The sequence below is a fragment of the Macaca nemestrina genome, chromosome 18, assembly GCF_043159975.1.
Source record: "Macaca nemestrina isolate mMacNem1 chromosome 18, mMacNem.hap1, whole genome shotgun sequence".
NCBI lineage: Eukaryota > Metazoa > Chordata > Mammalia > Primates > Cercopithecidae > Macaca > Macaca nemestrina.
Window position 1 is genome coordinate 9,760,762 of NC_092142.1, and position 21,477 is coordinate 9,782,238.

At 40.5% G+C, this 21,477-nt stretch overlaps 1 long non-coding RNA gene across 1 annotated transcript in view; it reads left to right on the top strand.

Moving 5' to 3' along the window:
* LOC139359826 (uncharacterized) overlaps positions 1-21,178 on the top strand; it is a 46,438-nt gene extending 25,260 nt beyond the window's left edge. The window contains exon 3 of the long non-coding RNA XR_011616300.1: positions 19,690-21,178. This is a non-coding gene — a long non-coding RNA (uncharacterized lncRNA). The remainder of the gene's footprint in view (positions 1-19,689) is intronic.
* Positions 21,179-21,477: the final 299 nt, after the last annotated feature.

Below are 21,477 nucleotides of genomic sequence, written 5' to 3' on the forward strand. Positions count from 1 at the left end.
TCCATACCCCGTCCAACAAGACAGCATAAGCCATGGGGCTATGGTACATAACTTTAAATTATTAATAGTTGAAATAAAATTTTAAAATTGTAATTTCTCATCACACCAGCCACATTTCAAACACTTAGTAGCCACGTAGGGCCAGCGGCCCCCCCACACTGGACAGACCAGACATAGAACATTTTCCGTCATTTCAGAAAGCGCTCTTGGAGAGCACAGATCTAGACCTTTTATCCAACCTCAAGTTCTCGGTGGGTTCTTCCTGTTGGTTCTTTATTCAGATGGTAACTGTGGTGTGACTGCACCTCTTATTTACAGAGGTGTCTGTTTTCACCCGGGGTCTCTTCATAGCTCCCAATTTTTTCCTTTATAGTATTCTTCATTATGTGGATGCAACAAATTACCACAAATGTAGCGGCATAAGATGCAAATTTACTGTCTTACAGTTCTGGGAGTCAGAAGTCTGAAAAGAATCTCACAAGTCACAACTGGGTTAACATCAAGGGGTAGGGAGGGCTGTGTTTCTTTCTGGAGTCTCTGGGGGAGGATCTGTTTCCTCCCTTTTTCAGCTTCCAGAGGCCACCCACATTCCTTGGCTCATGGCCCCTTCCTTGGACTTCACAGCCAGCAATGGGCAGTTGAATGCTTCTCTCTGCTCATCACTCCGACTTCCTCTCCTGCCTCCCTCTTCCACATTTAGGGTCCCTTCTGATTACATTGGTCCCACTTTAATAATCCAGAATAATCTCTGTATTTTAAGGTCAGCTGACTAGCAACCTTAATTCCGTCTTAATTCCCCTTTGCCATATAATGCAATATATTCACAGGTTCTGGGGATTAAGATGTGGATGTCTTTGGGAGGACATTGTTCTGCCTCCCACACCATCTAACATTCTAGGAGGAAGCACAGGAAAATAAATAGAACCCATGGATGTGGAGGAGGAGTGGCAGGTGAGAGGCCAGGCTTTGTGATTTGAAAAGCCATGGTGGGTGGTGGTGATAAGAGGAGGGGCTTCCTGGAGCTGACTGCCTGGCTTGAAATCTCCCATTGTGCTGTTGCACAGACATCGCTGAGCCTCAGTTTCCTCACCTGTAAATGCAGAATATGCAGGATGCTTCCCTCACAGAGTCATGGGGAGGATTAGAAAAGATAATGCATGTGAAGCTTTGGCAGATAGTAAATCTTCAAATGTCAGTTACCATTTGGAAGCTAAAAATGCCTTCACATTACGGCATATATGCGTTCTAGCTTTGAAAATAGATCCAAATTCCATTTTTGTCAAGAAACATTCTGTTCCCCTTCCCTGTGTGTGTGGTGGCCCCTTGGAGTGGGGTGGTTGTCAGTGCTGTGTGGTAGGAAGCCCTACCTGTTCAGAAGGCGTGACAGAAGGTGGATGACCCAAAGAATCTCCTTCTGTAGTGTGCTAATAGGCGTGGGGTCTTGAAGGCCAGAAGCATGTTATGCTTCTACAAACCTAATAGAAATACTTTTGTCATTCTGAGCACAATGAAATGAGCTAGTACGGATGTATTTCAATAAATTCCTAGAATTCCAGGGTCAGAAGGGAATCTATTTGGATTATTCTAATGATGACTGTGTACTATCTGTAATAGCCTGCTAAAATAGTTATACATGTTTAAATGACCTAAAGATAGCAATTTCACTATATTTTAAGTAAAACATTTTCGTTGAATAGGCAATAAATGTACATGGTGCAAAATGTAAAAGAATATATAGACCCAGCCATGCAGTTTTACTCCAGCGCCAACTATTGGTCTTGGTTTCTCCCATGTCCTCCAGATGTATCCTGTGATATATCCTATGCACTTACAGCCTATGCACTTCTGCCTTGCCTATTCTTCTCCCTGCATCCCTGCACCAATGGTAGCTCACTGTATTCACACTCTCTATCTGCCCTGCCATCTCTCCTTCCTTTTGTCAGTTTCAACAGTGTAACTTGGATGCTGTCCAATATTGCTACAAACAGAAGTATTTAATTGCATGGATGTACCATAGTGTATTTTACCAATTTTTTTTTTTTTTTTTTTTGAGATGGAGTCTCACTCTGTCGCCCAGGCTGGAGTGCAATGGCATGACCTTGGCTCACTGCAACCTCTGCCTCCCAGGTTCAGGGGATTCTGCTGTCTTAGCTTCCAGAGTAGCTGAGATTACAGGCATGCATCACCACACCCGGCTAATTTTTGTAATTTTAGTACTAGAGATAGGGTTTCACCATGTTGGCCAGGCTGATCTTGAACTCCTGACCTCAGGTGATCGACCCACCTTGGCCTCCCAAAGTGCTGGGATTATAGACATGAGCCACCAGGCCTGGCCCCAATTTCTTATTTATAGTTTTCAGGTTGTCCCCACTGTTTGACTACCACAATGCTGCAGATAAACTTTTGTATCCATAGCATTTCTCACAAGTTCAAGGATGATGTTTTTTTTTTGCAGTGGAATTGGTGGGTCACATAGTATGTGCATTTTTAACTTTAAAAGTTCGTGCCAAATGGCTCTTCAAAGATGTTTATCAATTTATCTTCCCACCAGCAAATATGAGAGTGACTGTTTCCCCACAATCTCAACGCCACAGTTTGTTATCAAACATGTTGATTTTTGCCAATTAGAAGCTAAAAATATGTTGCTATAGTTTTAAGTTGTATTTAACTTATAATTAGTGTAGATGAGCATATTTTGGTATGTTTAGATATTCTTTTTAGATGAAAAAAAACTTGGCCAATTTTTCTATTGAGTTGTTGGTCTTTTTCTTACTGATTTATAAGATTTCTTTATCTTTAGGAAATGACCTTTTTTTCTGGTTGTTTGCAAAAATATTTTCCCCAGCTTTTTAGATCTTTTTAAAACTTCCTTTGTGGTTTTTAAAGGTAGAAATTGCGTATTTTAATTTGTTTAAATATACCCCCATTATATATGGGTTCTGAATTTTAAGTGGTTCTTAATGTTTTCTCTCCATCAATGTTTTAGGAAAAAACGCCTCCCATCCTTTCTTTTAGTATTTTAATGGTTCCTTTATTTTATGTTTAAATCTTTGATCCATCTGGAATTTGTTTTAGTGCAATAAGAATTCGACTTTCTCTCTCTCCAGATGGTTTTCCAGTTGTTACCATTTATGGAGTAATCTGTCTTTTCCCAGTGGTATGAAAACACTGCCATTATATACTAATATCATGTATGCATGTGGGTCTATTTCTGGATTTCCTATTCTGTTGATTTTCCACCCTTTGAGATGCCTCATTTTGTTTCTGAGCTCTAATGCTCTTTGTCCCAAGTCCTCAAAAGCATGAAGAAGGAAGCTCCCGTTTGGTTGACAGGATTCTAGACTTTTCAATGGCTTTTATTTGGGACCAAACTCATGCTTGGGATGGTGACTCATTAGAAGGAAGGGCACGAGGGAGAAAACTTCTCCTGATCATTAAGCCCAATCATCTTCTCTCTCAGAATCCAGAAGCTTCAAATTGCTGCCTTGAAGAGATGGAATGAAAAATGAGTTGAACTCTCTAATGGAGAACGAGTTGATGATAATAACGATAATATTGGTGATTGTAAACTACCATCCTGGTGATGCTGGGCAGATTAAATATGTTATCTTATTGATTCTTACACCAAGTGATAAATTAACATTTTTTATTCCCATATTACATAGAAGGAAGTGGAGATGATACAAAGTAGCGAAAGGATTAGGACTCATATGTAACCGAATCCAAACTCAGGACTCCTATTTACTCTGTATTGTAGGATCTTTGGCACAGTATAGCCAATGCAATCACATTTTGTTCATTTATTCTCTCCTTCATTAAACATTTCATAATTCCTTTGTAGCATTTGGTTATTATTAATAGGAACCAGAAAATTACATACCTTCAGACACAGGCAGGTATCATAAATGAATAAAGTTGTCCAGGTGGGATATGGAAGGAAGTGGGGAAGGCTGTGCCAAATGAGAGAGCACTTGAAGGGTCTTCAGTTGACCCTTCCCATTGTTCCTGGTGGAGAAAGGTGAGCCCAGTGTTGCCCAATCTTGAGATTCTTAAGATGCACCCAGACATCTAGATTTTTATATGAAACCTTCCATTTTTGCATGCCAAAAAATTATAAAGACCATCAATGCATGTTCTTTAAAGTTTGATACTTAATTCTGCAAATATCTTTCTAGATAATGCATTAAACAAATGGATATTTATTCAACTGAATATGACTCTGCAATGGAAAGGAAGGAAATTACTGATACCTACACAAAGCATGAATGAATCAGAAGCACAGGGCTGAGCAGAAGAAGGCATACACAAAGAGCACATATGACAGGTGTCCATTTACTCAAAGTTCTAGAACAAGTAAAATTGACCTATGATGAGGGCAGGAATCAGCTGTGAAGAAGGGAGTGACGCACCTTCAGGGTGCTAGTAATATTCTCTAGCTTGATAGAGGTTTAAATTATACTGTTACATGCATTTGTCAAAACTCAGTGGATGAATACTTAAAATGTGTATATTTCAACCTGAAGTATACTGACATCTGCAATATACTTTGAAATGAACCAAAAGTAAGGTGGATTGATGGATGGACAGATATATGATACATCAAGTTCAGTAAAATGTTAATGATTCAATGTTGCTGTGTGTTGAAAAGTTTTATAATAAAATATTGGGAAAAATGAGGAAAAACCCAATTAAAAAACTATCTGCTCAATACACACCCCCTCCCCCCCCAACACACATACAGACACACACACCCCCCCCACACCTGTGGAACTAGGTCTGGTTTTTTCTGGGCACCAATTTTCAGTAGTCTTTAACTTTTGCATTATATCATCATACTTCCCTGCCACTCTATTACATGTTGTAACCTCAGCAAGTCGATTATAATGGGATTGTTCCTGCAGCTCCAAGCTCTTTGTTCTTCCATCCACTTTGCACGGGGCTTGATAGATCTGGCATGGTTTAGTGAGTGAAGGTATGAGAAAATCCATCATCTGATGACATCATTAATATTTATCCAACATGACCTGTCTGAGATAAAAGCACAGCCTGGCCTCCTTCTCATTAATCAAGGGGAAAGACAAAAACCATTTTGGTGACACAGCTCCTTAGCCCCTTATAGTAGTCCATCTTGCTGCATCGACACTCTCTTTCCATGCAGCATTTAAATTCAGAGGGGACAGAGATTAGCCCAGAGCAGTCTCTTTATTAGAGAACAGGATTTATGAAGTGTTTGCAGCCGTCAACACTGTTCCCTGTGTCGGTTGAGCACACACAACTTTCACTCATTAGTAGCTTTTCAGAGCAAGTGGCCATGTCTGAGCTGAATACCCACTGGGTGCCCTTGGCTGGGCTTAGAATAATGAAGAATATGACCAAGCAGTGTCAGAGTCTTGGCGGTACTGCCAGAACTGCAGGGAGAAAGGAACAGGGGGAGTGGATTCTCCTCTAAATACACGCTCTAAAAGTGGCACCTTTTCAATAATTTTAAAAGCCAATTTATTATCATAGTAGTTAAGACTATGATGAATACAAATTAAAGAAAGCAAAGGTCAGTCTTGTAAATATGATTGACGCATCAGAGGTCAAACCTGGAGACATTTACAGATTGCAATCAAAACCTAGCACCTTTTTAAATGGGCTTTTCCCTATGTTAGCTGAATTATTACTGTAATACTCACTCCATCTTCTTGGAAAATAATCATGCTTTCGTTCCCTGCATGATGTCATGGTTTTGACTTGCTTTGGCCAATGAAATGCAAGCAGAAGTGACAGGAGTCTCTTCCAGGCAGCAGATTTAAAAGCTATGTCCTCTTTTCCCTCTGCCAAAGCAATGTCCCAGATTGTGGCCGCTCCCATAGCCTGTGTCCCAGGCAGAAGAGATGTGGATCGTAGCCACAGCTGACCCTGATGGACGTGCAGTAGGAGCAAGAAAGAATGACTTGTTATTGTTATATCACTGAGCTTTTGGGGTCATTTGTTACTGCTTCATAACCTGGCTTTCCCTAACTGATACACTCGCTAGCCAGCAAAGCAGTTCTCCTGTCCAAGTCTCCCAGAGACAATCCTTTTGACATGATGACTTCCCTGTACCACTTTGACCAGTTTTGAAATGAGAATTACACAGTGTAAACGATCCTGGATAAAGATAAAGCAATTTAGGTGTTATGAGGTGTGGGGAGGGTGGTTGTCAAAAGAAGCAGCTATGTGGACTAGTGGTCATGGGGGTGGCTATTAGGGACAAGGGACCACAGGGCAGTATGGAGCAGTGATCTAGAATTTGACAGACTGAGCTTGAGTCCTAGACCTACTCTTCACTAGCTGTGTGGCTTTGAACAAAACCCTTGGCCTCTCTAACATTCCCTTTGTAGGTAGTAGATAGGGTTGTTATGAACTAAGTTATATGGAAGGATGAGGTCAATTGTAAGACCTACTATTGGGGTGGTGGTTGTTAATTTCTTTCTCTTCTTTCTCTTTCTCCTCCTCTTCCTCTTTCTCCTTTTTCTCCTCCTCTTTTTCCTCCTCCTTTTCCTCATTGACTTGAATAATAGTAGTGAGGAAGGTGGGAGATTGGAGGTATAGCATGACAGGGTGCATCTAGAGACTCAGAGGGATCCAGCCTCTTCCAAGGAGGGGCCATGTGTTTGAAGTTTCTGGGGGACATATTTAGATGACAACTCTGACACTTGTTAGCTCTTTTAACCTTTCCTGAGGGCATGGGCCAAAGGGAAGTTTGATGAAGACATAGATCTTGCCTCAAAAAAATTGTTTTAAAGTCACAGTATTTTGGGAGGCCAAGGTAGGTGAATCACTTGAACCCAGGAGTTTGAGACCAGTCTGGGCAATATGGCAAAACCCCATCTCTACGAAAACTACAAAAAATTAGCTGGGTCTGGTGGTGTGTGCATGTAGTCCCAGCTACCTGGGTAGCTGAGGTGGGAGGATTGCTTGAGCAGAGGAAGCTGAGGCTGCAGTGAGTCGTGATCATGCCCCTGCACTCCAGTCTGGGTAAAAGAGTGAGACCCTGCAAAAAAAAAAAAAAAAAAAAAAAAAAAAATTACAAAGAGAATACATTATTTTGTTGGCAAAAGATTAAAAACAATAAATATGTGGTAGAATGATACGTATACTTCCTTAATAGTGCATTAAATAGATCCCACAGCAGGTCTAATAACTATCAATATTTCAACATTGTGCTAAGCATGAATAGTATTTTGTGATGTCTACAATAATTGTGCTGTGATGGCAAAGTATCTGTGGTTTCTCTTGGTGACAAAATCATAATAAGGTAAGTACCACTGTGCTTGATTGCCTACATTCAGTTGAAGGAAATGAAAACTTTCAGCTAGACGTTATTGAAAAGTCTCCCTCTAATGTTTTCCCATTGAAGTTCATGGACTCCCTAAATTCTATCCAGGACCCTTTGAGGGTTTGTGGACACTGGGTTAAAAACCCCTGCACTGACTTAATTTTCTTGAGGAAGCCACACTTCTCTGAGCCTCAGTGTCCTCATTTGGAAAATGGGTGCATACACTTTGATGTTTTTTCTAAGCATGGTACTCAGTTACTCTACAGTGAGCAGCCCTTATAGGGCCTTGATTCATTGGATAATAAGGTTTGAAGAAGACTGAGTACCTCTTTCCGACCCCTTCTCACTCCAAATCCTATGAAATAACAAGAGAGGGAGGGGAGACAGAGGATATGAGAGCGAATGTGTAGAGCAACAGACTGAAAAACAAGAACAAGTAGCAGAATAGCATCAACAAACCAGGATTCTTGAGGAATCCCTAACAGATCAAAACCAGATCATGCATTTGGAAAAAGAGCCATTGCAAACCACAGCCTAAAACATATTTAAAAGAATATCTAATTTTAAGGAGCTCTTTGTGCCAAGCACGATGTTAAGCTTTGTACTTGCATTATCTACTATAATTCTCACAATATCCCTCTGACGTAGTTTTTGCTAGTACTTCCATTTTATAGATAGAGAGACTTAACGCTCAGTGGGTTGAGGTATTTTGCCCAAGATCACACAACCAGAGAGCGATAGAGCCAAGATATTGGGCTGCCTGGCTTCCAAGCCCATGGTTTTGTCCACTGCACTCTCCCAGGTTAGTTAATTGCTGCATTTAATTCTTATGCAAGAAGAAGCCTTTCTTTTTATTCTTTTTTTTTTTTTTTTTAATCTTGCTAGAATCTGTAGGCTTAAGAAACTAGGACAAAAACTGTTCTGGCACCACTTCTAGGTTTGAGAAGAACTTAAGCTGCACCACGCCATTTTGGGGCCAATGAAGTCTTCATCACCCCCGGCTCTGGGTTAGCAATGCAGGCGGGAGCTGTCTGGCTCTGGGGGCTGTTGGGAAAACCCACGCTTATCTGTTCGGGAATATCTGCGCTGGAACACAATTACCTCACCGTTTCTCTTCAGTTCTTTTCTGAACACCATTTGCCCTAAAAATACTCTTTGACATTATGCACAAACATTGAAGAGACATTTATTTGGCCCTGACCTTTGTACGGTTCCTGCTAAAAGAGATTCAATGACACAAATGGGGGACTGAATTATTTATAGGTTCCAGGGGAAATCAACGTTGCTTTTATCCCTATTGAAAGTGCATTGGAAGGCCAAAAAGTGCCAAATTAACTTCGGCTCCTTACTGAGGGACTCCAGCTAGACTCGAGGGTGCTTATTAAAGTTATGGGCACTCTCCATGGCTGCATCTTTGGAAAGCTGCATAACCCTGGACTGTTGTTCCTTTCAAGTACTTTGAAGACAAAGGTCTATACCTTTTTTGCAAGAAGCTACCACGATGAGCAAGGTGTAAGGAGTATCTCGAGGCTTAAATCACCCGTGAGGTTCACTTATGAATTTATTTATCACATCAACCGAATACAAATTGGACATTGCTTGATGCTGGGTACTGAAGAGAAAGGGATAAATTCATTAATGCATTTATCCAAAGATTCAACACATATTTATTTAGGGTCTTTCTTGGCAGGTTGTTTCAGGCATTGGATACATGTAACAATTCTGACAAGGTCCTGTTTTCATGAGTAAGATACTCTTCCTATCCTCAAGGAACTCAGCATAATGAGTGCCTAATAAGAATAAAAGTAGATTGCAAAAATTTTCTCCCATTGTGTAGGTTACCTGTTTACTCTGATGGTAGTTTCTTTTGCTGTGCAGAAGCTCTTTAGTTTAATGAGATCCCATTTGTCAATTTTGGCTTTTGTTGCTGTTGCTTTTGGTGTTTTAGACATGAAGTCCTTCCCCATGCCTATGTCCTGAATGGTATTACCTAGGTTTTCTTCTAGGGTTTTTATATTAGGTCTAACATTTAAGTCTCTAATCCATCTTGAATTAATTTTCATGTAAGGATTAAGGAAAGGATCCAGTTTCAGCTTTCTAATTATGGCTAGTCAATTTTCCCAGCACCATTTATTAAATAGGGAATCCTTTCCCCATTTCTTGTTTCTCTCAGGTTTGTCAAAGATCAGATGGCTGTAGATGTGTGGTATTATTTCTGAGGACTCTGTTCTGTTCCATTGGTCTATATCTGTTTTGGTACCAGTACCATGCTGTTTTGGTTACTGTAGCCTTGTAGTATAGTTGGAAGTCAGGTAGTGTGATGCCTCCAGCTTTGCTCTTTTGACTTAGGATTGTCTTGGCAATGTGGGCTCTTTTTTGGTTCCATATGAACTTTAAAGCAGTTTTTTCTAATTCTGTGAAGAAACTCATTGGTAGCTTGATAGGGATGGCATTGAATCTATAAATTACCTTGGGCAGTATGGCCATTTTCACGATATTGATTCAAACCATCATTCCCAGCAAACTATCGCAAGAACAGAAAACCAAACACCGCATGTTCTCACTTACAGGTGGGAACGGAACAATGAGATCACTTGGACTCGGGAAGGGGAACATCGTACACTGGGGCCTATCATGGGGAGGGGGGAGGAGGGAGGGATTGCATTGGGAGTTATACCTGATGTAAATGACGAGTTGATGGGTGCAGCATGCCAACATGGCACAAGTATACATATGTAACAAACCTGCACGTTATGCACATGTACCCTAGAACTTAAAGTATAAAAAAAAAAAAAAAGAATAAAAGTAATAGGCCAGGTGCAGTGGCTCACATCTATAATCCCAGCACTTTGGGAGGCTGAGGCGGGCGGATCACCTGAGGTCAGGGGTTCGAGACCAGCCTGGCCAACATGGCGAAACCCCGTCTCTACTAAAAATACAAAAAATTAGCCAGGTGTGGTGGTGGGCACCTATAATCCCAGCTACTTGGGAGGCTGAGGCAGGAGAACTGCTTGAACCAGGGAGGTGGAGGTTGCAGTGAGCCGAGATCGTGCCACTGTACTCCAGCGTGGGCGACAAGAGTGAGACTCTGTCTCAAAAAAAAAAAAAGAAAAATCCACATTTATTGAATGCTTACTATTTACCAGGCACTGCCCTAAATGCTTTTCATGTATTAACTCAATGAATCCACCTAAGTACTCAATGAGATAAGAACTGCTAGTATCATTCCCATTTCATGGTTAAAGACAATGAAACACACAGTGTTTAAATAACCTGCTCAAAGAGTCAAATTTCAGAAGTTTTAAGGCTGGAATTCAGACCCAGGCAGTCAATCTGCATGTAATCTGTGCCATCGTAGAGGCGTCTATGGGAGCTGTAGGGCTCAGAGGCACAGGGGTGTCTGTAAATGAAGGAAGAGGTATCTGAACTGAGTCTTCAAAGATGAGTAGAAATTTCCAGGTGCCCAAAGTGGGACAGAAAGAACCGGCCATTTAACCTCTCTGAACTTCATTTCCTCACCGTAGGACGTAATGTTTTTAAGAGGAGTGAATGAGAAATCATAAGTATAATGCCTTCTTTGAGGTGCCCAAGGGCAGAGGCTGAGCCGTACAGCTCTTTCTCTCCCTCTCTGTTCCTCCTTTCTGCATTTAGAGCCTGTAGTCTGCTGCCCCAGAGAATCTCCAACCTTAACCCGAGGGGCCCATCCCCTCAGCTTTCAGGGCTGCCAGGCATTTGATGAAGATATACTTTTCTGCATGAACTGTAATGTGAAAAGCTGCAATGGGAAAACAGAAGGCACTCTGCCGACCTTTCAATTGTTTATTTCTCTTGTATGTGCAGGATGGGGCAGAATTTGCTCCAGAACCAAGTTCTTGAGGCCTCTATTTGGGGGTTGGGAGGCCATACACATGGCTGGACCTGCACATCACCAGCCAAGTTTATCAACCTGGGCTAATTCTCCGTGATTCCAAGTTTAGGTTTTATTCTGTTTGACTCTCCGGTGAATAAAAATTAGAAGGTTGAGAGTTTCCTTCTGGGGAAGTGTCCTGCCTTTCTAACCATTTTAATATATAAGCAAGATCTTTATTGGGAGAGAAGGGAGCCAGCTCTGAGCTTCAGAGGGGCCCAGGGAGGTTGCACAGGAGGGAGGCCATATTTGCATTGACCTTCAGGACCAGTTTATAGCAGACGGCAAGTACTCACCCTGGGTTCCATTTCACAGGACAGCATTCTTCCCTTACGAATGGAGCAGAATGTATGTTTTTCTCCCAAAAGAGGAACAGAATCCACATTGTTTGTGTGAGTGTGGGGTACCTACTGAGATAAAATCCCAAGCCATCTTTACTGGGACCCAGAGATAAGTTCCAGATCTCCATGGTTGTAGACAGAAGGGATTTATCCTGGTTTTTGAGGTTGAGAGTGTGAACATTATGCTTGTTTTGTACCCTTTCTTTCAGCTAAAGTGCTGGAAGTGGAATCTGTGGGAGAAGGTGCTTTCTAAGGGAGGGAGGGCATTGTGGAGGGGAAGGAGGTTATTTTAGTGCCTTTGGTTCCACTGGACCCAGGGCATCAGAAACGCTACACCCAGGATAAGGGATAATGACAATAGCAGGATTCTGGAGCTATTGTTGCTGCCGACGTCTTGTATGGTTGTTCCTTTTCATCTGATTTCCCTTAAGGATTGGCAGTGAAACCCCTACTGCCTTTCAAAACAGCTAGGACACTGTAGCAAGCACTTGAGTAGAATTCCAGTGGAAAGGAGAATGGCCAGGGAATAGAGTGTGTGTGTATTGGGGTGATGACAGTTCTAAAACTGTCACACCAGGGCCTGCCACAGTTTCTGGTACATAGGAGGTATTCGAAAATATTTTTTGGAAGTGCGAATTCAAACAGAGCAATGGGTTTCTGGTACACAGGAGGTATTCGAAAGTATTTTTTTGAAGTGTGAATTCAAACAGAGCAATGGGAGTATAATAACATTAGCGATTGGTACCTGTTGAATTATCAGCATGTGCCAGGAATGGTGAAAATGCTTTATCATTAACAACCCTGTGAAGTATTATTATCAATCCCATTTTACAGATGTTAAAACACAGTCCCAGAGGTTTTACAGAACATGCCCAATGCCACAGAGCTCATCAATGGGCTGGGTTTCCAACCTTAGCTTGTCTGATTCCGGAGGTGGGCTCTTCACTGCTGGGCTACAACATAGAAAAGGTAGAGCAGAAACACAGTATATGAAACACGCAGCTGACAATACTTAAGGGAAAGTGAAAAGGAGTAAAGAAAAAGCAACTTCATTCAAATAGTAATGGACATTTGGATTTTTTGGTAGAAAAAATTTTGAACTCCATCCTGTTGTGTATAAAATAATTGCAGATGGATTCAAAAGTGACATGCAAAATATAAACCTATATAAAAGCTCTTATATATGAATAGAAAGGTGGGAAGGAATTACAGAAAAAGTGGTTAAAAATTATGAGTGAATTTTTTTCTTACTTTATTGTATTATTGTTTTTCTCCAATAAGCATGCAATATTTTAAAAACTTGGAAATACACAATAAATCAATCTGCTTTCCATTCTTTTTTTCCTTAAGGAAAAAAAAGATGGAAATAATGGAAAGTGGATACAAGAAAAAAATGGAAAGTATGGAAGGGGGATTGATTTATTGTGTATTTATTTATTCCAATTGTGTATTTATTTACTGTGTATTTATTTCAATTTATTATGTGTTTATTATATATTCCAATTTGTTGTATATTTATTTATTCCAATAATTTAATTCCATCTCTGTCTTTGATTCCAATCCCCATCTCTTTCTCCTCTCCTTCTTCCTCTTTGCCCTCCTTTTTCCTGTCTCATTTAAGCTCAGGTCCACTGGCCCACCCAGTCTACCACTCTGTCTGCTTCCTTTAGAAAGACTGGACTGCTCTAGTGCCACAGCTCTCAAGTGTTTCCAACGTTGCAGAGCCTCTCAGCTTTGGCTTCTGAAAATTGCAGTGAAGTTTCTCTTCTTAACACAGCCACATGATGTTTTGTACGTTTTTAGATCCCTCTTGTGGACTTCTCAGAGACTCTTAAAATGTAGAAAGCCCCACTTTGCATTCTTGAGCAATGGCCCTCTTTAATTTTTATCAGATAGTTTTACCATTAATATTTACATCTCTGCTAAAAAAAAAAAAAAAAAAAAGCTGCAATTCTCCCAAAACACATGCTTGGCCTAGATTCACCCAAGCAGGGACAATTCTATCTAGAAGTTGCTGTCATAGAGTTGGACCCAAATGGGAACAATGGAAAAGCAGAGGGAAACTGTATATAGGTGGGTGGATGTGGGGCAGAGGCAAGTGAAATTTCTGTAGCAACACGGGGGAATATCGATGTATTCTACATATGCTCTTGACTGCATATTCAACAAGAAATCATTAAACACCTTCAATGGGCCAAGCACAGGTGAATGTAACAGTGAACAAAATCCGGCACCTGCTCCAGCAGAGCTCAAGGTCTGGTAGAGAGCCTGTTAAGTCCACAGCCTATCTTGACGCACCATGAGAAGATCAATACTAGGGGAAGTACAGCACTTGGAAGTTGAGGGGAGGACCACGGTCAGGGAAGGTGTGCGGAGGAAGTGGTGCTAAACTAGGGCATGGGCAGAAAGAATTAACTCATGCAGGTAACACTCTGAGTTCTAGAGACTAGAAGAAGTTTGATGAGAACAGAAGAGTAAGTCAGGAATTGAATTAACCCAGTAAAGGAGTGTAGGTCCGAAGCCACTTCTATGTGGCATTTGCATGCATTTTGGAGGAAACATATTTTCCTAAGAGTCCGCTGCAGCTGGAGTAACAGAGACTGTTTCAAATGAGAGTGGAACTAGGATGAAGTCACGATGCGCAGCAATGTTTGATAACGTTGGTTTTCCCTGTTACTTCCCTTCCCCTTGTTCTCTGGGATTGTATATGCTGTTAGATGCCTCTGTGCCTCTTTAATGGTAGATTTCTAAATATTTTGTCCCCTAGGTAGGAAATAAGGTTAGGACCACAAAGTCTTCATTTGTATCACACCCCGTAGCTTCGCTTATTCTTGTGATTCAGATCCTTTGCAAGTTGGTGTCTCCAATCTACAACAGCTTTAGCTTCCCATCAATATTAATTCATCTTCTTCTTCTTGTCCTGTCTGTTGATGAGTATTCATTTTCTTTTTCCTGTCCCGTTGCCATTCCACCTTCCACAAAGGGGACCAGAGGTCTCCTGTGGGCTTGCTTGCAGAATCAAAAGAGAACTGAGAAGCTATTGGGTTCCCTTTCATTCTTGGGGAGTCTCTTTACAAGAATTCTCTTGGCAGACCCAGTCCTGGACTACAGAAGAGGCATGGGTGCCAAATATTACTGTGTTTGACTTGACTAAGCTTCTATTGAGTTTCTTACTGATATTTTCAGGCACATATAATATTGATTTTAAGTAAGCAAGTTTTATGAAAGTTTCAGCATAAGGAATTGATAGAGTAGGTGCTAGAACTGTTTTTATGCACATTGAATAATTTTTGGGGACTGGAGTACATTTAAAAAATTTTAAAAATGTTTATGGGTTCATAGTAGGTATAGGTACGTTTGGGATACATGAGATATTTTGATATAAGCATCCAATGCATGAAAATCACATCAGGGTAGATGAAGTATCCATTACCTCAAGCGTTTGTCGTTTCTTTGTGTTACAAACATTCCAATTATACTCTTTTAGCTATTTTAAAATGTACAATAAATTATTGTTGTCTGTAGACATCCTGTTGTGCTATCAAATACTAGATTTCATTCATTCTATCTAACTATGTCTGTACCCATTAACCATTCCTACTCCATCCCCAATCTCCCATGACCCTTTCCATCCTCTGGTAACCATCACTCTTCTCTCTCTCTCCATGAGTTCAATTGTTTTAATTTTTAGCTCCCACCAATGAGTGAGAATATGCAAAGTTTGTCTTTCTGTACCTGGCATATTTCAGTTAATATAATGTCCCTCAGTTCCATCTACGTTGTTGCAAATGACAAGATCTCATTCTTTTTTTAATGGCTGAATAGTACTCCATTGTGTATACGTACCACATTTTCTTTATCCGTTCATCTTCTGATAGACACTTAGGTTTCTCTGAAATGTTGGCTATTGTGAACAATGCTGCAATAAACATGGGAGTGCAGATCTCTCTTCAATATACTGATTTCTTTTCTTTTGGGTATATATATATTTCTTTTGCTCTATTTTGGCTTCCATTGACTTGAATATCTGTTTCCATTCCTTTATTTTCAGTCTATATGTGTCTTTATAGGTGAACTAGGTTTCTTGTGGGCGACAGTTCATTGGGGCCTTTTTTCAATCCATTCAGCCACTCTATGCATTTTGATTGGAGAATTAAGTTTATTTACGTTCAATGTTATTATTAAGTAAGGACTTACTCCTGCCATTTTGTTATTTGTTTTCTGTTTGTTTTGTGGTCTTTCCTTCTTTTTTTTTACTGTCCTGTCTTCTTTTTTGTGAAGATAATTTTCTCTGGTGATTTGTTTTAATTTCTTGCTTTTTATTTTTTGTGTATCTGTTGTAGGTTTTTTGATTTGAGGTCACCATGAGGCTTGTAAATAACATCATGTTATCTATTATTTTAAACTGATGACAACACTGATTACAAAAAAAAGACAAATAAACTAATAAGCAAAGAGAAAACTAACAAAAACTCTACACTTCAATTTTATCCCCTCCACTTTTTGTTGTTGCTATTTATATCTTATTCTACTGTCTATATTCTATATCTTATTCAAAGTTGGTGTGGTTATTATTTTTGATGGGTTCATCTTTTAGTCTTTTGACTCAAGAAGTAGTTTACACATCACAATTGAAGTGTTATAATATTATGTGTTTTTGTACTTACTATTAGCAGTAAGTTTTGTGCCTTCAGATGATTTCGTATTGTTCATTAATGTCCTTTTCTTTCATATTGAAGAACTCCCTTTAACATTTTGTCTAGGACAGGTCTGGTGTTGATGAAATCCGTCAGCTTTTTTTTTGTGTCTGGGAAAGACTTTATTTCTCTTTCATGTTTGAAGGATGTTTTTGCTGAGTGTAGTGTTCTAGAATAAAAGGTTTTTTTTTTCCCTCTAGCACTTTAAATACTTCATGCCACTCTCTCCTGGCCTGTAAGGTTCACACTGAAAAGTGTGCTGCCAGATGTATTGGAGCCCCACTGTATGTTGTTTGTTTCTTTGCTCTTGCTGCGTTTAGGATCCTTTTTAAAATCCTTGACCTTTGGGAATTTGATTATTAAATGCCTTAAGGTGGTCTTCTTTGGGTTAAGTCTACTTGGTGTTCTGTAACTCTCTTGTACTTGAATAGTGATAACTTTCTCTAGGTTTGAAAAGTTCTCTATTATACCTTTGAATAAATTTTCTGCCTTGATCTCCCTCTCTCTCCCTCCTCTTTGAGGCCAATAACCCTTAGATTTGCCCTTTTGAGGCTATTTTCTAGATCTTGTAGACATACTTTATTCTTTTTCTTTTGTTTCCTCTGACTATTTTCAAATAGCCTGTCTTCAAGTTCACCAATTATTTCTTTCTTCTGCTTGATCAATTCTGTTTTTGAGAGTTTCTGAGGTATTCTTCAGTATGCCAACTGCATTTTTCAGCTCTATAATTTCTGCTTGATTTAAAAAAAACTTCAATCTTTGTCAAAATTATCTGATGGGATTCTGAATTCCTTCTCTGTGTTATCATTAATTTCATTGAACTTCCTTAAAATACCTATTTTGAATTTTCTGTCTGAAAGGTCACATATCTCTGTCATGCTGGGATTGGTCACTTGTGCCTTATTTAGTTCATTTGGTGAGGTCATGTTTTCCTGGACAGTGTTAATGCTTATGGATATTTGTTGATGTCCTGGCATTGAAGAGTCTGGTGTTTATTGCAGTTTTTGCAGTCTGGGCTTGTTTGTATCCGTCTTTCTTGGGAAGGCTTTAAAGTACACAAAGGGAATTGAGTATTGTGATCTACATCTTTTGTCACTGCAGTTGTATCTGCATTAGAGGGCACCCTAAGCCCAGTAACACCGTGACTCTTGTAGACTTGTAGTAGTACTGCCTTGGTTATCTTGGGTAAGATCTGAAAGAAGTCCTTGGATTACCAGGAAGAGACTCCTGTTCTTTTCCTTTACTTTCCCCCCAAAACAAACAGGGTCTCTCTCCGCTGAGCTGTCTGGAGCTGGGAGACGGGTGACACAAGCACTCCTGTGACCACCACCACTGGGGCTGTGCTGGGTCATACCTGAAGACAACATAGCACTGGTCTCATCCAAAGTCTGTGGTGACTACTGCCTGGCTACTGCTGATGTTCACTCAAGGCCCAAGGGCTTTTCAGTCAGCAGGTAGTGAGTCCAGCCAGGCCTGTGTTCTTTCTTTCTGGGAGGTGAGCTCCTCTGCTGGCCCACAGCAGGTCCAGGAATGCTGTCCAGGAGCCAGGGCTTGGAGTTAGGAACCTGAGGAATCTACCTGGTGCTCTATTCCACTATGGCTGAGCTGGCACCCAAGCCATAAGATAAACCCCTTTCCACTCTTCCCTCTTCTTTCCTTAAGCAGAAGGACTCCCCTTGGCCACCACTGCCCCAGGCCTGTGGTGAGTACTGCCTGGCTACCACCATTGTTCAGTCAAGGCCCAAGGGTCCTTCAGTCAGCTTGTGGTGAATGCTGTCAGGCTTAGGTCTCTCCTTTCAGGACAGTGGGCTCCTCCCTGGCCTAGGGGCAGGTCCAGAAATGCCATCAAAGACAAGGCCTGGAACTGGGGACTCCAAAAACTTGCTTGGTGTTCTACCACACTGTGATCACGCTGATGCCCAAGTTGCAAGACCAAGTCCCCTTTATTCTGTCTTCTCCTTTGCTCAAGCAGAAGGAGTCCCTACCCACGGCCACCACAGCTGGGAATGCGCTGAGTCACACCTGAAGCCAGCATGGCCCTGGATTGCACCCAAGTCCTGTGGCAAGTACCTGGCTTGCCTGGCTACCGTTGCTGATTATTCGGGGGCCATGGACCCATTAGTCAGCAGGTGATGAATCCTGTTAGGATTGGGTCCTTCCCTTCAAGGCAGCAGGTTCCCTTCTGGCCCAGGGTGTGTCTAGAAATGCTGTCTAGGAGCTGGAGCCTAAAATAGGGGCCTCAGGACTCTGCCCAGTGCTGTATCCTACTGTGGCTGAGATGGTATTCAGGTTGTAAGAGGAGGTCCTCTTTGTCTCCCAGCTGGTATCTCACTAGGTCACATGCGGCTCCGAGCCCAGCATAGTACCAGGACTTGCCCAGGAATTGCAGTCCTTGTGGCTTGGACTTACTTTCAAGTCTAAGTAGGAACCCAGAGCCCTGTAGCCCATAGTAGTGGGGCTAGCTGGAACTGAAGTCCTGGCTGCTGTGATGGACAATGTGTCTCTGGTTAGGGTTGGTCTCAGTCCTTCCTCTGGAGGCACTGGCTGAGTTCTGCCCTGTGTTGCTCTTCATGGTGACAGGACAGCACTGAGTTCCAATGCACAGCCCCACAATCACTGCACTCTGTCTCCCCCAAACACACAATCTTCACACCACAGTGCAGCTGCTGGGCGATGGGAGAGGAGTGCTGTATGCGATTTGAGAATGTCTTTTCTACCCTCTTCAGTGCCTCTTTCCTTAATATGATGTCAAAACCAGGTATTGTGATAGCGCCCGTGTTTTTGGTTTTTATGAAGATGCTCTCTTGTGTGGATAATTGTTCAATTTGGTGTTTCAGTGGGAGGTTGGAGGGTGGGGAATGGCCACTGGGGTCTTCTATTTGTCCATATTGCTCCCTGGAGCACATTTTTACATGATGGTCATTACTGGAAAAAATGTAATATGGCAGCCCACCTCCAGTAGTACTATTTTTATATAAGTGAAAAAATAGAGCTGAACTTCAAAATTTGAAAATGGAGTGCCAGGAGATTATGTAGTCTCGAAGATAATTCTGTTGCTTGAAGAAGATAATTCTTGCCTGGCAAGAGAGAAAAAGGGAGCTTAGAATTCATGCAAAATGCTGCAAAGCTCTGGACACTTTTAAAAAGTCACCCATTTTATTAGCATCAACAAAAAGTCTTGAACCTGGCCACCCACGGCACTTTAAAAAAAATGTTGAGTTGGGTATATTTTTTTCTCCAGGACAAATATATTCATAATTTTATAAGACAGTCAATGAAGAAGTTAGATTTTCTTTTCAGATCACTTTCCTGAAATATATCTACTTGCAAAGGCAACAAGATGCCTATTTTGGAGATGAATAAAAATCAGTTACTCCAAATTCAAAATGACTGAAATTGTCTAAAGTAGTATCTTTTTCTTGTCATTTCTTCTCCAAGCTGTTCTGGAGACCCCGTGTTGGTGGCAGGGCAGACTTCAAGGAGACATCCCATTGTGAACATCAAGGAAACATCTGGTTGTGTTTGGAGTTCAACTACTAAAAATTCCTCCATATGTCAAGGACAGTCACCTGCTCTGGAAACTCATCAGACTTCTCTTCAATAACACACCAACTTGAAGTGTGCATTTGACAACTCCTGAAATTCTACTACTGGTGCAAGAAATAAGAACCAGAAGGAAACTGAGACCTTCATCCCTGGCATTTCTCGGTAAATAGGATACAGTTCTGAAAATCAGATACTTGGTCTTGGGTGTTGCTCTATGTTGCTCATAGCTCCCTTTTTAGAGTTCAAGTACAATTTGATGATGTGATTGTGAGCTAAAGAGCCTCACTGGGTTTTTGGCATCATCTTCAGCTACAATTCCACTGTCCAGTGGCTGCTAACTATTGGGGTACTATACATAGCAACTTAAACACACCATCCCATTTAAATCCACCTTACCCCAAAGGATTAGGTGCTGGTGTTACTTTCACAATACAGATGAGAGAACTGAGGCACTAACAGATTAAAACAAATCCTCCATTTGCACTGTGAATTACTGCTGCAGTTGGAATTAGCACTACTTTGACTTTAGAGTGTGCGCTGTTTTTTAAAAACAAGAATAGTAACTTTATCATTTTTGTAAAAGTGATACATGTATACTACACAAAATTCAAGTCATCGAAGGAGGACACAGAATAATGGAAAATAATCCACCTTATTTCATGCTCTCCAGAAAGCCATAATTAATATTTAGTGACTATCATTCAGGACATCTTTCTATACACACATGCAGACATAAGAATAGAGAGGTCAGAACAAAAATAGATGGGAATTATTTTACAAATTGCATGCATACTCTTCATCTTATTATTAATAAAATAATTAATTTAAATTTTGTCTGAAGAAAATGAAATGGAAATGAAATTTGAAGAAACTGTTAAAGTTTAGATAACGACTTCTTTACCATAACTGCTTCTCATTCTAAAATTATTCCTTTAAAATTGAGGGAAAAATTATGAAATCATTTAGAGGCTAGAATCTGTTTTTTAGTAATTTGTTTCAAATTTTAGCCATCACTTGATTTTCTTTTCTATAAAATGTGAAGAAATTATGTGTTCACATTTCTCTTGTCTGTCATTCCCAACTCTGTGGTTTTAACTGTGTGTTTATATTTTCAAGGTTATGGCATTGGGACGTGGTTCTGTAACCAGAATTCTCACGGTTGTTTAGTCTGTTTTATATTTAAATGACTCAGTGCTTTCCCCAGGCTTGGCCTGTCTTGAGTTCTTTTGATTCATTCTTATTTCAGCACATTTCATTGTCAATATTTTCTTCAAAATGAGCTCAGGAGTGGTGCTATCCTCTGAGTCCTTGCCTGCTTGAGGTTTTGTGTGTGACTTTTTAAAACAGTATTTTATTGAAATGTAATTTTAGTACATAGAATGCACAATAACTTTTTTTGGTGGCGGGGGTGGGGAGCTTTTGTCAAACTGCTTTATTGAGATATAATTTACATAAAATAAACATATATTTAAAGTGTATCATGTGATAAATTTTGCTGTGTGTTTACACCAAAAGTCATAACTGCATGAAGATAGTGAATATATCCATCACCCTCAAAGGCTCCCTTGTACCCCTGGTAGTTCCTCTGTTTCATTTTCTCAGTTCCCCTCTTTCCTGGCAACTGCTAATTTATTTTCTGTCACTTTAGGTTATTTTAAATTTTCTAGAGTTTTACATAAA